Here is a 15,447-nt window from a genome sequence, read left to right as displayed (position 1 = left end):
CCAAGAGGGAGAGATGGATTTTATGGTTAGACTGGGTGTGGGTGGGGATGGGAGTAAGTTAAATAGTTTGGGAGGAGATGGAGTGGAAGGAGAGAGCATATGGAGAAAAGCCTGGAATTGTGGAGACCTTGTGGAAACAAAGGGCAGTGAAAACTTCACACAATCTATGTAGGAAATCCTAATGAGAACACCTAGTTATGGGGGATACTGAGTCTCAACTGGCCATCTCTTGTAGTCAGGTAAAGCTTCCAGTGGTGGGACTGAGGTGGTGTTTGCCAACTGAGTTGTTGGCCAAGAGCATCCCATGAAAATCCCCCAAATTTCCAAGCTTATGCTAACATAAAAGGCTGGTCTTCTCAAACTTGCAGTGGGGCCCCACTGTCAAGATTAACACCATACAACTCATTGAACAAGGAGAAGCCAAGATGGTGCTTACATGGAACCTTCATCACTATGTTCCAGTCTCTTTGGTGTGGGAAGGAACTCTGCAGGCTAACAAACAAGACATCTACACATCAACCCAGCTGCAAAATCTTTGACCTATCATCTATATTGACTGCAAAATATGCTAAGGCAATGGTGGCACTGATCACTTCTTGTGTAACCAAAAAACCTTAGACTAGATAGCCCAGAAGTCTAGGGCAAAATCAAAGCTATTTGTCAAAAAAAATCAATATTATGATTCCTAATAATATTCTGCTATACTTGTAGAGTAGTGTCTTTTCCAATTATCATCAGAAAAGATTCCTCTGGCATTGGATGGAAACTGATACAGATATCCACAACTAGACATTATGTGGAAAGAGTCTAAATTAAGGATCTCCATCTAATCTCTTCCCTCAAAGTTTGGGGAGTCTATTGAAGAGGAAATAGAGAATTTCTAAGAGTCAGAGGGGATAGAAGACACCAGAAGAGCAACCCCTCTGAATCAACAAAGCAAGGAACCTATGAGTTCACAGAGAGTGAAGCAGCAAGCACAGAGCCTACATGATTTGCACCATGTGCTTAGCATATATATTATTGCTATTGACTTACTATTTTTATGGGAATGTTAACTATGAGAAAAAGTAGGACTCTGATGTTTATGATGGATCTTTGGACTCTTTTCTCTAGTTGGAGTGCCGTGTCCAATATTCATATGATAGTTTTGCTTCACCCCATTATATCTTACTTTGTCATGGTTGTTATCTCTTACAGTACAGCTCTTTTCTAATGAGAAAGAGAAAAGGAATCGATCTAGAGAAAAGAGGAGGAATGAACAAACAGAAGTAGAGGAAGGGGGAACTATAATCAGGATATATTATATGAGAAAATAAACAAGTTTTTTTAAGAAGAATGATTTACTTTTATTTTTATGTGAATTTGTGCTTGGCCTGAACATATGTCTGTATAAGCATGTAGGATCATCTGGAACTGAAGTTACAGACAGCTGTGAGTCACCAAGTAAGTGTTGGGAATTGAACCTGGGTCCTCTAGAAGATCTACCAGTACTCTCACCACTCTACCATCTCTCCAACCCCAAGATTTTATTTTCAGTAAAAGAAAAACAACATAATTTTATTATAAAGGACAGAAACAGTAACAAAAGGTTTTTGTAAAATTAAAAAGCCCAACATCAGAAAAAAAGCACAACCAGGCACAGATGGGTTCACAGCAGAATTGTACCACACTTTCAAAGAAGAGTTACAAATAATACTCCTTTAATTGTTTTCTAAAAATAGAAACAGAATGGTAACCCCTAAAGTCATTCTGTAAAGCCAATATTACTTTAATATACAAAGCAGGTAAAGACACAACATCAGCAATGAGAAAATACACACAGAGTAATACCCTTGATGAACATAAATGTAAAAATTCAATAAAATACTAGCAAAACATATTCAGGCACATGTTAAAGTCATACTCCATGAGCAAGTTGGCTTTGTTCCAGAAATGCCATATCATTTAAGCATACATAAGTCAATAAAAAAATAAACCATATATTGAACATAGAGTTGAAAAGTACGTGATCTTATCATACAGGTCCTTCACTTGTTTAGTTAGTGTTACCCGAAGGTATTTTATATCATTTGTGGCTATTATAAATGGTGATGTATCTCTGATTTCTTTCTCAGGCCATTTGTCATTTGTATATAGGAGGGCTACTGATTTTTTTTAGTTAATCTTGTATCCTGCTACATTGTTGAAGATGTTTATAAGCTGTATGAGTTCCTTGGTCGAATTTTTGGGGTCACTTGTGTATACTATCATGTCATCTGCAAATAGTGAAAGCTTGACTTCTTCCTTTCCAATTTGTATCCCCTTGATCTCCTTATGTTGTCTTACTGCTCTGGTTAGTACTTCAAGTACTATATTGAATAAGTATGGGGGGAGTAGACAGCCTTGTCTTGTTTCTGATTTTAGTAGAATCGCTTTGAGTTTCTCTCCATTTATTTGATGGTGGCTGTTGGCTTGCTGTAAATTGCCTTTATTATGTTTATGAATGTTCCGTGTATTCCTGATCTCTCCAAGACCTTTATTATGAAGGGGTGTTGGATTTGTCAAAGGCCTTTTCAGTATATACTGAGATGATCATGTGGGGTTTTTTTCTTTCAGTTTGTTTATATAGGATATTACATTGACAGACTTTCATATTTTGAACCAACCTTGTGTCTCTGGGATGAAGCCTACTTGATCATGGTGGATAATTTTTTTGATGTGTTCTTGGATTCAGTTTGCCAATATTTTATTGAGTATTTTTGCATCAGTGTTCATGAGGGAGATTGTTCTGTAGTTCTCTTTCTTTGTTGCGCAACTATGTTCATAGCAGCACTATTGTAATAGCCAGAACCTGGAAACCTAGATGCCCTTCAGCTAAAGAATGGATAAACAAAATGTGGTACATATACACAATGGAGTACTACTCAGCAGAGAAAAACAGTGACATCATGAGGTTTGCAGGCAAATGGATGGAACTAGAATTCAATGAAAATGAAAGTACAACATACCCAAACTTATGGGACACTATGAAAGCAGTGCTAAGAGGAAAATTCATAGCTCTAAATGCACACATAAAGAAGATGGAACAATCCCATACCAATGAATTAACAGCACAACTGAAAGCTCTAGAACAAAGAGAAACAAACTCACCCAGGAGAAATAGACTCCAGGAAATAATCAAATTGAGGGCTGAAATCAACGAAATAGAAAACAAGAGAACAATACAAAAAATCAATGAAACATAATCATCTTAACACCCTGAGTAAGGTAAACCCAGACTCAGAAAGACAAACATGTATGTACTCACTCAGAAGTGGATACTAGATGTAAAGCAAAGAACAATCAGACTGCAACCCACAACTCCAGGGAAGCTACCTAGTAAAAAGGACCCTAAGAAAGACACAAGTATCACCCCAAAACAGAGAAATAGATAATGAGATCTACATGAGTAAACTTGGGGTGGGGGGTAATGGAGGGCAAGGGTCAGGGGAAAGAGAGCTTAGGGGAGCAGGAGGTCCCAGCTGGATCAGGAGCAGTGTGAGAGAATGGAGAGGGGAATAGGAAAAAGCAGACAGCTAGAGAGGCCTCCAGAAATCCACAAAGATTCCTCCACTGTAGACTACTGGAAAGAGAGTGCCTAAACTGATCTACTCTGGTGATTGGATGGCCGAACACCCTGGCTGTCGTGATAGAACTCTCATCCAGTATCTGATAGAAGCAGATGCAGAGATACATGGCCTAGCTCCAGGTGGAGCTCCGGGAGTCCAATTGGTGAAAGAGAGGAGGGATTGTATGAGCGAGAGATGTTGAGACCATGGTTGTAGGAATCACAGGGACAAATAGCCAAACTAGTGGAAGCACATGAACTGTGAACCAATGGTGGAGGATCCCCCATGGAACTGGACCAGATCTTCTGGATAAATGAGACAGTTGATTAACTTGAACTGTTTGAGAGGCCCCAGGCAGTGGAGCCAGGACCTGTCCTTGATGCATGGGCTGACGTTTTGGAGCTTGGGGCCTATGCTGAGACACTGCTCAGCCTTGGTGTAGGGAGGAGGGGACTGGATCTGCCTTGGATGAATCTGCCAGGCTGGGCTAACTCCCCAGGGGAGACCTTGCCTTGGAGGAGGTGGGAGTAAGGGGTGGATTTGGGGGGAGTGTTGGGGGGTGGGAGAAGGGAGGACAGAGGAATCCGTGGCTGATATGTGAACTTTAGTTAATTATAAAATAAAAATACTATTTTAAAATAATTACCAAAATGAGAAAATACTTGCAAGAATGTTCAGAATAGAAAAATGATACATAATGTTTGTGAGAATGTGATTTACAATAATATCTCTCCCTGACTGAAGTAAATAGATAAATAAATAAAATTTGAAAGTATACATCTAAACTTTGATGTCTTCCCATTTTTCTAGGTTCCCTAAAGGAAGCTATATCAACATCATATGCAAAAGCCAAAATATATGATAAGATCATACTGATTTTAAGAAGCTACAAAATCTGACAAATACAAGTTGTACATTGTATTTAGGAGTAAATGATTTTCCTTCCTATAGAATATACTTTTGTGTAAACTAAAATGTATAGTACACAAATTTCTGAAAAGGGAAATATTTATTATTTTAAATAATGCAATATAAATTGGAAGAAAGACAATTTCTTTTAAATGAATTTTCATATGGAAACAATGTGAATGTTTTTAGCAATTAACAATGAATAGAATAATTTTAATGTCCATGGGGTTTCAATGCACTCTCCTGCCACATCTCACATTGAAGTTTCAAATTATTGTTTGAATAGGTACTATTCTACTGAATAAATCATTCAATAATAACTTATAATGAATCAATTTTTTTTTTTTTTTTTTTTGGTTTTTCGAGACAGGGTTTCTCTGTGTAGCTTTGCGCCTTTCCTGGAACTCGCTTTGGAGACCAGGCTGGCCTCGAACTCACAGAGATCCGCCTGCCTCTGCCTCCCGAGTGCTGGTATTAAAGGCGTGAGCCACCACCGCCCGGCATATGAATCAATTATTGGGTTGGTTCTTTAAAAAAATCAACAAGATAGACAAACCCCTAGCCAAATTAACCAAAAGGCAAAGAGAGAGCACCCAAATTCACAAAATCAGAAATGAAAAGGGAGACATAACAACAGACAACAAGGAAATCCAGAGAATATCATATGCTTCTCAGGTATCTGATGGAGTTGAAATCAGATAGTTAATTTTTATAGTTTTCATTTTTAACAAATTCAGAAAAGACACTCACAAAAGAGGTGTAAAGTTTATAAAGTTTAGAGACATAAAAAGATAGTTTTGGATTGGTAATGCAAGTTAGGATAGAAAATGAATTAGGTACAACACTTTGTAAACACCAAGATAGGATAGATAATGGAGTATTTTCTTTGAATTTGTCAAATGCTAATGGACTAGACATTGTCAATGCAATTATTGCCTGTATATACTTGTATATACTTATTGTACTTATTGCATATAGTTTTTCTGTTAGTTGAAATACTCACTTTTTATTCAGACAAAAAGGGGGAAATATTATATGATACTTTGTGCTCTGACAAATAAAGCTTGCTTGGAGTCAGAGGGCAGAGCTAGTCACTAGTTAACCATAGATGTCTGAAGGTCGGGACAGAGAGGAAACAGGAAGTGATAAGGCAGGGCAAAGACAGAATCTCTCCCCTTTTGAACTGGAAGAATGGAAAAAGTAGGAAGTGATTGTGGCTGCTCCCCTGCTTCTCTGATCTTTCAGGTTTTTATCCTGATATCTGATTCCTGATTTTCATTGATAAGAGTAATTAGATTTACACATCACCAGGGTATTCATTTTCTCTCAGATTTGAGAAGAGGTGCAAGGACATGGAGTCTGTTTAGTCTTTGTGAATGTGATCCCAGAAAACATGCAGATATATATAACAGGGGCTAAGATATGTGATAAACATATCATGACATCATCAGCAAAGGTTGTTATCATTTTTGGTGAAATGAACTCTACCCTAGAAGTCAGGTTCAGAAGACAGGGATATTTAGGTGCACAGAAAATCTGGGTTATCACCTCACAATGGGGTGTCATCACAAATTAGAGAGATTTTCGCCATGACCCCTTCCATGGGACTGTCACTTTTGCATACCACCATGGTAAGGTTTATACATTTAGGAATTTTATACAGACAATGAATGCTTCAAAATACTAAGTAGATCTTAGTATTAATTAGCAATTATTAAGTAAGGAAGTAGATAGTAGTAGTCTCAAAGGAGACTAGAGTTGAATTATTTTAGTTGTTTGGTCTCCAAGACCAGCTATATCACTCAAACCATTGTTCATTCAATTCTTTTTTTTTAAGATTTATTTATTTAATATATATACAGTGTTCTGCCTGCATGTGTCCCTGCAAGCCTGAAGAGGGCACCAGATCTCATTACAGATGGTTGTGAGCCACCCTGTGGGAATTGAACTCAGGACCTCCGGAAGAGCAGTCAGTGCTTTTAACCACTGAGCCATCTCTCCAGCCCCTCATTCAATTCTTTATTGGAATTGTTGGCATAGCACAAATTTGACATGGTCAAGAGTAAAAGAGTTACAGTTTATACAATGCTGTGCATGCTGTGGCTAATGCCTACCATGAAGTCATTCTTCAACAAGTAGAAAATCAGCAAATAGCAGAACTCAAAGGAATATTATATGAGTGTCAGAAGGTGAAGTATCTTACTTTCCATCATGGTTAGGGTAATGACATTTATAAATGGCACAAAACTTGCTCATATATGTTTGTCTCAGACAGATCTCACAATTCAAAGACTTCTGTATTGAAAAGCCACTAATATGAATCTTTTTGTGAATCAATATAAGCATCAGAATAGCATTCAGTTCATGACATTTTTGTGTGAAGATCAGTTTTTTTTGTGTGTGTGAGAATGTGCCATAACAGTTTATTAAAGGAGCTTAATATTTGAAATGTATCTGAAAACTTTATCATAGAATCCACAAGTGACAAAAGAATATATTTCCCATGAAATAAATAAGTGTTGATCAATTTCATGGAAAACTATTTATATGACGCCTTGATTAATTATGAAAACAAACAATAAGGACATTTTCGTTCAATTTAGTATATATATATATATATATATATATATATATATATATATATATAAACTTTTTACATGATTTACCTACTTGCTCTCTTCTGCTCAACAATTCCCAGGCCTCCAATTTCCTTCCACATTCATGGCTCCTCTCTTTTAATTATTTTTTGGTGCACACAAACACATTCTCAGACACACTTACTTATTTGGTGTTTTGATAGCATTCATACAAGTAGTAAGTATTGAGATTGATTTCACTGTTACTCATTATTTGGTAAGCATCTATTGTGACAATTTCTGCCATGAAACATTGATATGAAATATATTATTTTTTAAATTTATCTCAGCTTTATTTACCTTTTAAAGCAGAATGTCGTTGTATTTTCATTCACAAGACTTGCTGAGTTACAAGACCAAGGGAAGCTTAGGGTTTTGTTCTAAGTACTTTAGAAAACAAGTAACATTGGGGATTTCCTCTGTCAAGTTGTTACAGCTTGTGTTCTTAATTCTAAGACTAGTACTTGCATTATTAACTACAGGGGATGAAAATTTTTAGTATTAAACTTCAGCAATTTTAATTCCTTTCCATTTAAACATGAAGCTATATCTCAGAATGCTTCAGTGACAAATGATTTGGTCTATTAAGGAATCCAGTTTGACAGCTAAACACTTCAGACCACAAAGTTAACAATAGGCTTCATTATATCTTACAATATATGTTCTAACAACCTGTTGAATCAAACCTATAGTATCACAGAATGACTAGTAGAAAAAAATTTATGTTTCCTTAGTTGTAATGCCACATAGATCTTTTAAATGTTAAGAAAAATAAACAAAAATACCAAAAAATATATTATGAGAAGGAATGAAGGTTACCATTGAAATTCAGTTACCCATGATATATCTTGTATTTCACTATATATGATACATTCAATAGAACTGTCTTTTCTGGAAGATGTTAAAAATTAGAGTATATTCACAGTTGCATGTTGCTTTAATTGGTGAGCATATGTAATGATGTAATGAGGCATCTCTCTTAGATGGCTTCTTTGCTGAAAAATAGGGTATTTACTAACTGTACTGGAGAGCTGGTGAATATGAAACACAGAGGAAGACCTCACACAGAGTATGATATTTGCAACAGTTTCAATTTTTCACAAGGCTTTGGATTAAATAAGGTAAAAATAAGAGGTGATTACCCTTGTTTTCTACAGAGCCACAATTACACATATCTGAGGATATGCACTTGACCACTGGAGCAACACCATTATTTTCATTTTTTAGTACATCTAAAATATAAAATGTTGGAGCATTGGAGTGATAGCTCAGTGGTTAAGAAGAATCACTGTTCTTGGAGAGGACCAAAGCTCAGTTCATAGCACTCCTGCCTGATGGCTCATAACTTTCTGTCAGTCTAGGTCATGGGGATCAAATGCCTCTGACTTTCATGAACACTTAAACTCACATGTCAATTCACCCCATACCACAGAAACAGCTATACAAAATTACAAGTAAAATAAAAATATTTATAACTATTAAAATTTGTAGCTAGGTATAATCCATGGAACTTTGTGACTCTGGGTGAAAATCTTTAGAGCTGAATCAAATATATTATATAAACTTTACCCATCATAGACTTTCTTTCTAAATTTAAAATTTAATTAATTCTGTGAGAGTCTTATACGACATGTATTCATATTTATCCCATATGTCTTCTCTGTTCTGCCCTACCTTCCCTCCCACCTAACTCAGTTTCCTTGCTTTTGATTTTAAATACTTTCAGAGCAATTTATGCCGCTAAATATTCCTGTTAGGTTTAGTCAGTTTATAAAGAGACAATTTTTAATCTCTACAATCAAAATTTATATATAAGATGTTAAATAATTTAGTAAATATTCTTTGCCCTTAATTTTTGGAGGTTCATAGAAAATGCTTAAATGTCTGAATTTGATATATAACAAAGGATAATAGAGGGATATGTATATCACCAACCCATGTTTCATTTATCTCAGGTTCCCACCGATACATGTAGTGTGACATGTGCTCCTGGATCCAGGAAATTTCATCAGAAACAAATAGCAGACTGTTGCTTTTATTGTTTCGAATTTCCAGGAATTGAGGTCTCCAATGAAATTGATAAAAGTTTGCATGCAGAAGCAATTTCTGAAATTGAATATCTCCTTTTTTTCTAAACTGAAATCTAGAAAGGGCACATAAGGAAACGGAGAACACAAAATATGTGATTCTTAATTTGATCATTTTACTGATATCAACAATATTATTAACTCTGGAACTAATATGCACTGTCTTCCTCAAACCTAACATTTTGCTGACATTATGAGAATCTCACAAGCTCCTTTTAAGCACAGCTGAAGAAATTCTAAAAGCAGTGTGATCATTGGTTAGGGCTAGCAGGCATGGGCTACAGCTATAGCTTTTCCATTTTTGGCAAGTCTGGATAAGTCCCAGGCTTTGTACTTATTTGGTTATTACCTTTGGGGGAGGAGTTTGGCCCAAGCCTGATGTGTGCAGGAACTGAGGCCTAGTACTTAACTGAGTTATTAGGAGCCTGTCATGGTATTTGCTTGTCCTTTTTATTCCCCTCTTAAGTAGTGCATCATCTCAAATCCTGGAGATATTTCTTCTGACTTTACAGGCTTGTATTGTTGCTTTAAAACCATCAGTTGGACCATGGAGATACATTTTTGATAAACCTGACTAAGGCATTAATTATATATGGTCCACAGGTCAGAACAAAGAGTAAGGGCCCAGCCAAGGCTGATAGGAACATAGTTTACCATGGTGACCAGTTAAATTGGGATTCTCACCATCCCTCATTTTATTGTCTTTCTCGTTGTCTGTCTTGCAACCTCTTTCTAAATAGGGACATGGAATTTTTAAAAGCTCCAGAATGGTTAACATAAAAAACATCATTGCTCTCCTAGGGCCTTGCACAGGCCCCTTGTTGAAGGAATAATAGATCAAGACCCTTCTATTTTGGAGAACTATTTCAGCTATAGAGGAGAGTGATTCCTCTAAATCTGTAATAAATCATTCTAGAGCAGTGACATCTGCATCAGTAATAAATCTTATTGGAAAAAGTAAATGTCCTGTTTTCCTAAGACTTACATTGTTTTTCGAATTGATGGAATTTAATGTAAAGGCATATTTTTGTGCATGAGGAGTACAGTTTATTTATTGGAAATATTGCCTTATGCAAACAGTAGTTACCAGAAGGAATGGTAAGTCATTTTGCGTATGTGAAGATACAGACTAAGGGCACATGACAGAAAATGTACACAATGTGTAGTATCAGTGGCTTTGTGAACTCAATCTGCAGAGTCCACAGATCTATGCATAGCATGTTTAAGGGTTGAGGAGCTAAATAATCTTAACTGTTTTATATTGCCATTTAAAATGCCCCTAGAAATCAAATATGCTTATTTCATTATTTTAAAAACCTCATGAATATGAAAGTTAATAAATAAGAATAAGTAACTTACTTATCTGCTCCCTGCACCATGAAGGGAGGTGTATGGATTGCTATAGAGCAGCCTGACCTCATTGTTCCATACAGCAACAAAAAAGACAATTTTTATTCTGGAAATCCAAAATATTTATTGAGGTATCCTCTGATTAATATAGATAGTAAAATATTAAGTATGTCATGGTGAACTTTTAGGAAGGTTTGTTGTTAATGTTCTCCAACAGATATGTTCAGATGATGAGTATGCCATCACAACACACACACACACACACACATGCACCCGCACACGCACACGCACACGCACAGACACACTTCCTGTAAAGCATGTCTCCTTTCTTACTCATGAAGACCTGTTGGGGATGGCTCTTGCCTGCATGTCCCTGTGCTTCTTTGTTTTCATAGATCTTGTTCTGTGAGCTTTTGTGAAGTGAAATGACACTCATATTGTGAAGGCCAGTAACCTCACTTTCAGCTACAACGTGCTTACCTCCTACACACCTTGCTTTCTCTGTTCCTTGCTCTTCATTGTGTATCCCATCATGACCACCTGCATCTGGCAATAGATCATTTTTGGAGTCTTTCACAGTAGCTGTTTCTACTGTGCTGGCCAAGACAATTACTGTGATCCTGGCCTATAAGCTTACCACTTTATGAGGAAAGATGAGAAACTTGCTAGGAACAGGGGCATCTAAGTTTGTCATTCCTCTCTGTATCCTGGTCCAACTTGTTCTCTGTGGAATCTGGCTGGTAATGTCTCTTCCCATTATTGACACAGATACACACTCTAAACATGGGCAGATCATCATTGTTTGCTATGAAGACTGTCACTGAGTTCTACTTTGTCATGGGATACTTGGGCTCCTTGGCCCTGAGAGCTTCATCACAGCTTTCTTGGTCAGGAATACGCCTGACAGACTCAATGAAGCTAAGTTCCTGACAGTCAGCATGTTGGTATTCTGCAGTGTCTGGGTCACCTACTCCCTGTCTACCATTATAATAAGGGGAAGGTCATAGTGGCCATTGAGATCTTATTCATCTTGGCATCCAGTGCAGGGCTTCTAGGTTGCATATTTGTCCAGAAATGTTACGTTATTTTGATAAGACCAAATTCAAATTTTCTTCAAAAATTCAGTGAGAAATCACTTTATTAAAATTTCAATGGTTCTCAATTTTTAGATGATACTAAATATAACTCTCTCCTTTTTCTAAAGAAAAATATATTGTAGACAAAACTTTTAAGTAATATACAGTATTAATACTTACAAAATAGACAATTCTGGCCAAGGTAACACCAATCACTAAGTTATGATATATATTAGTTTCTTTTGTGAGTACCTCTTTCTTTTTGTGATGATTGTGTAGTTTGGGAGAAACTATTAGTATTTCTAGTATAAGCTGTGTTACTTAATTTTTGTCAGCTTTATACAACCTAGACACATGAGAATGGGATATCTCAAATGAGGAATAACCTCCATCACCTTGAACTGTGGGTATTTGTATAGGGTATGTTCTTAATGAATTATTGATGTGAAACTGCTCAGCTTCCTGTGGACAGTGCATCCTCCAGGCAGCTGGTTTTGGGTGACACAGTAAATAGGGCTGCAGACACCATAGAGAACAAGGAAGTAAAAGGAATTCTTCCATGGACTCTGAATTAGTTCCTCACCCAGGTTCATGCCTTGTCTTCTCTCAATGAAATGAGACCTGGGGTATGCAAACACATAAACCATTTTCTCTCATATTGCTTTTGGCCATGGTGTGTTGTTGCAGCAACAGAAACTAAGACATCTACAATATGGTATCTAGTCTCAGCTTGGATTTGGAATATCATACAATACTGCTACAATAAGACACTTTTTAAAGGAGAAATTGAGTGAATGTAATCAGAGCATAGAGTATAGTGATAGCAAATGGGTTGTTAGATCTCACAAAGGTACTCAATTTTGGCCTGGCCTTGCAAAGTTCTATCTATCTATCTATCTATCTATCTATCTATCTATCTATCTATCTATCTCTACACACACACACACACACACACACACACACACACACACACACACACACACATATATATTCCTAAACACAAACTGTAGATTCTATGTAATGTTAAATTCATGTATGCTTCTAGGACTGATTATTTAACACTGGACAAACAATCTGTGTTCCCTTATCTGGGCATGATCATCTCTTCCATTTACAACTTTAAGAAGTTCCCTATAGTTATTTGTGTAGGCTTGAGGCCTTTCCATCGTTTTTCCATCCTGTTTGGCATGTTCATTGGTGTCAACCTTGTTTAGCTTGCATTTTGGATGTCATGTTTGTCAGACACTTTTATATACCATCTAATATTCCTAGAAGACATGTTCTCACAGCAAGCTCCTCATCCTCTGGATCTCAAGATCTTTCCCACCCTTTTCTTTATTGTTTTCTATGCCTTATGTGTGGGAAGGTTTTGTAGATGGATCCAGTGCTTGCTTGTAAATGTACATGTTTAACTGGAAGACTCATTAAGAAAGGGGCCTCAGGTGGTATTTATTCCCCCTTGACATTTTCTTTGATAGCTTACAGAGTCCTTTCTAGCACCTTTCATGCTAGTCAGTAAAGGTAAAACTTTTAGTTGGACACCAGGTTGACTTTTCCATATTTGATGATTTAAGTAATTGTTGTCCATAGGAAAAATGTCTTACATCCAGGATGTATAGAGCAACAACATAACTCAAAACTCAGAGATATGTGTGGAAAAGGAGGTGGAAAGATTGTAAGAGTCAGGTGCTGGGTGACTTCAAGGAAGCAGTGTCAGTGTCATCTAGACACAAAAGGATTGGTGATTATATGAATTCACAGAGATTTTTGGCAGCATGCACAAGGCCTGCACAGGTTCAAGTCATACAATGTGTTAATACCTACAAGAGGACATGGACTCAAAATCCCACCACTACCTAAGATATAATTTGCATTTTATGCCTGTTGCAAAAGATATAATCAGTTTTCTACAATGGAGAGTCACAGGTTGCATAAACCAAACTCCAGGAAGGGCCATGTCTTGTAATTTAGCTGGCCAACGGAAGAAAAATTTCATGTATTTCTCTCTCTCTCTCTCTCTCTCTCTCTCTCTCTCTCTCTCTCTCTCTCTTTCTCTCTCTGTGTGTGTGTGTGTGTGTGTATTGTGTGTGTGGTTTCTTGTTTAGTTTATCTTCTTAACATTGTAATGGTTTTTTGTTATGATTTTCATTTTATGACTTGTTTTGTTTAACAGAGAGAAAACATGAAATCTGGTGTGTAGTTAGTGGGAAGGATTGAAAGGAGTTTGCAGAGGGGACACATGACTAAAATATATTTTTTGAAAAGCTGTTTAATTAAAGATAAAGTTAGAATTATCTGTAAAATATGTCTAAATGTGTATGTATTAACACATTAATACTTAATGAATTTTTGCTACTTGGTTTGATCACCCAGGGTCCACAGGCAATCTAACAAGAACTTCAGTACCAAGTATGAGAATCCATTCTTGAGGTTATTGTTCATGGAATTCAAAAGAGTCTGAAAACTAAAATATAAGCTATGGTCATTCATATGGTTGCTTACCAGAAGTTGAAGCTATGTCCTATTTCAGAAGATACCATAAATTTCAGATACAAACATGGAAGTACTGAGCTGGAATTGACTGGGTAAGCTCCTCCCCTGAGGACTATCATTCAGCGTAACTGAAGGTGCTATAAAAGTGACAAGAGAGAAAAGCAATTCTGAGTCCTACCCAGGTGTAAAACCTGTGAACCACCACAAAGCCTAGAATGGCAAGATATATTTTAAGTTGGAATTGTGGCAAGTATATCTTTGGTATAACCAATACCTGTGTAATTGTCCTTAAGGCATTCAGTAGAAAGGAATTTATGTTTGCAATCCCAGACAAGTACACGTAGCTGGTAAGGTCTTATGGTCTAAGGGAGAACCAACTAATGCTATTTCCCTAAACCAGATTAAATTTGGACACCTATCCTTATATCCACAAATAAGCATAGTCCTGTTGACTCACAATAAAGATTATTTTAATAGACTTATACCTTTGCAGACTTACCAACGTGTAAAGACAATTAATGTGAGGGGTCCTACCCTGTTTAATAAATATACAACATGATTTCTTCACCCAGGGCTCTGGGGACATCATGGAAATGTCCCTGAAAGATGATGAAACCTGAAGGACTAGGGTGCCTGCTGAGAGACAACATCTCCATGGCAGCAGAGCTGGACCAATGATATCTTAACAAGTGGGTCACCTAAATAATGTCTATAAAATGACATCACCAGTTGACATGACAAAGAATGGGGGAAATCTCATGTATCTGCCCACATAGATGGAAAACTACAGGTTGGGTGCTGAGAGATGGAGATTCAGTCTTCTCTAAGGATGAGACCAAATCAGCAGCAGTAAATGTACTCACCAGCTGTGCATCACTTTGTGTTTTTGTGCATGTCTCTCTGTATAACAATAAAAATTTTAAAGAGAATTTATGAATTTGAGATGGAGGTAGGGGGTCATAAGATGGTTTTGAGGGAGATTATGTGGAAGGAATGATTTAATACAATATACTTCTGAAAGAAACTTTCTTTTTTGTTTTTCCCTTATACTGAAAATAGATTATTTTCTCATTCAATATATTCTGATTACAGTTTCCCTTCTCTCTAATTCTCCCAGTTCTCAAAAAAAAGATAGATACCTGCATGTCCACAAAGGACAGCCTCAACACTGTAGCAGGTATCTGAACAGAAAAATGTGCAGACACCACTACTTCAAAGTGTGCCCAGTGCACATATGGGTAATGACTTCAAGTTATTTTATAAAAGTAATAAAATAGGAAAATGGATATTCATATGACTGGAGTTCAGA

The 15,447-nt window shown here is 36.7% G+C and overlaps 1 pseudogene; it reads left to right on the top strand.

Moving 5' to 3' along the window:
• The first annotated feature begins 6,085 nt into the window (after window positions 1–6,085).
• LOC119086447 lies at window positions 6,086–11,713 on the top strand (annotated as a pseudogene).
• The last annotated feature ends 3,734 nt before the right edge of the window (window positions 11,714–15,447 follow it).

This window comes from Peromyscus leucopus, chromosome 22 (genome assembly GCF_004664715.2).
Source record: "Peromyscus leucopus breed LL Stock chromosome 22, UCI_PerLeu_2.1, whole genome shotgun sequence".
Lineage (NCBI taxonomy): Eukaryota > Metazoa > Chordata > Mammalia > Rodentia > Cricetidae > Peromyscus > Peromyscus leucopus.
The sequence above is the reverse complement of the archived record's forward strand: the minus strand, read 5'-3'. Positions and strand labels throughout refer to the sequence as shown.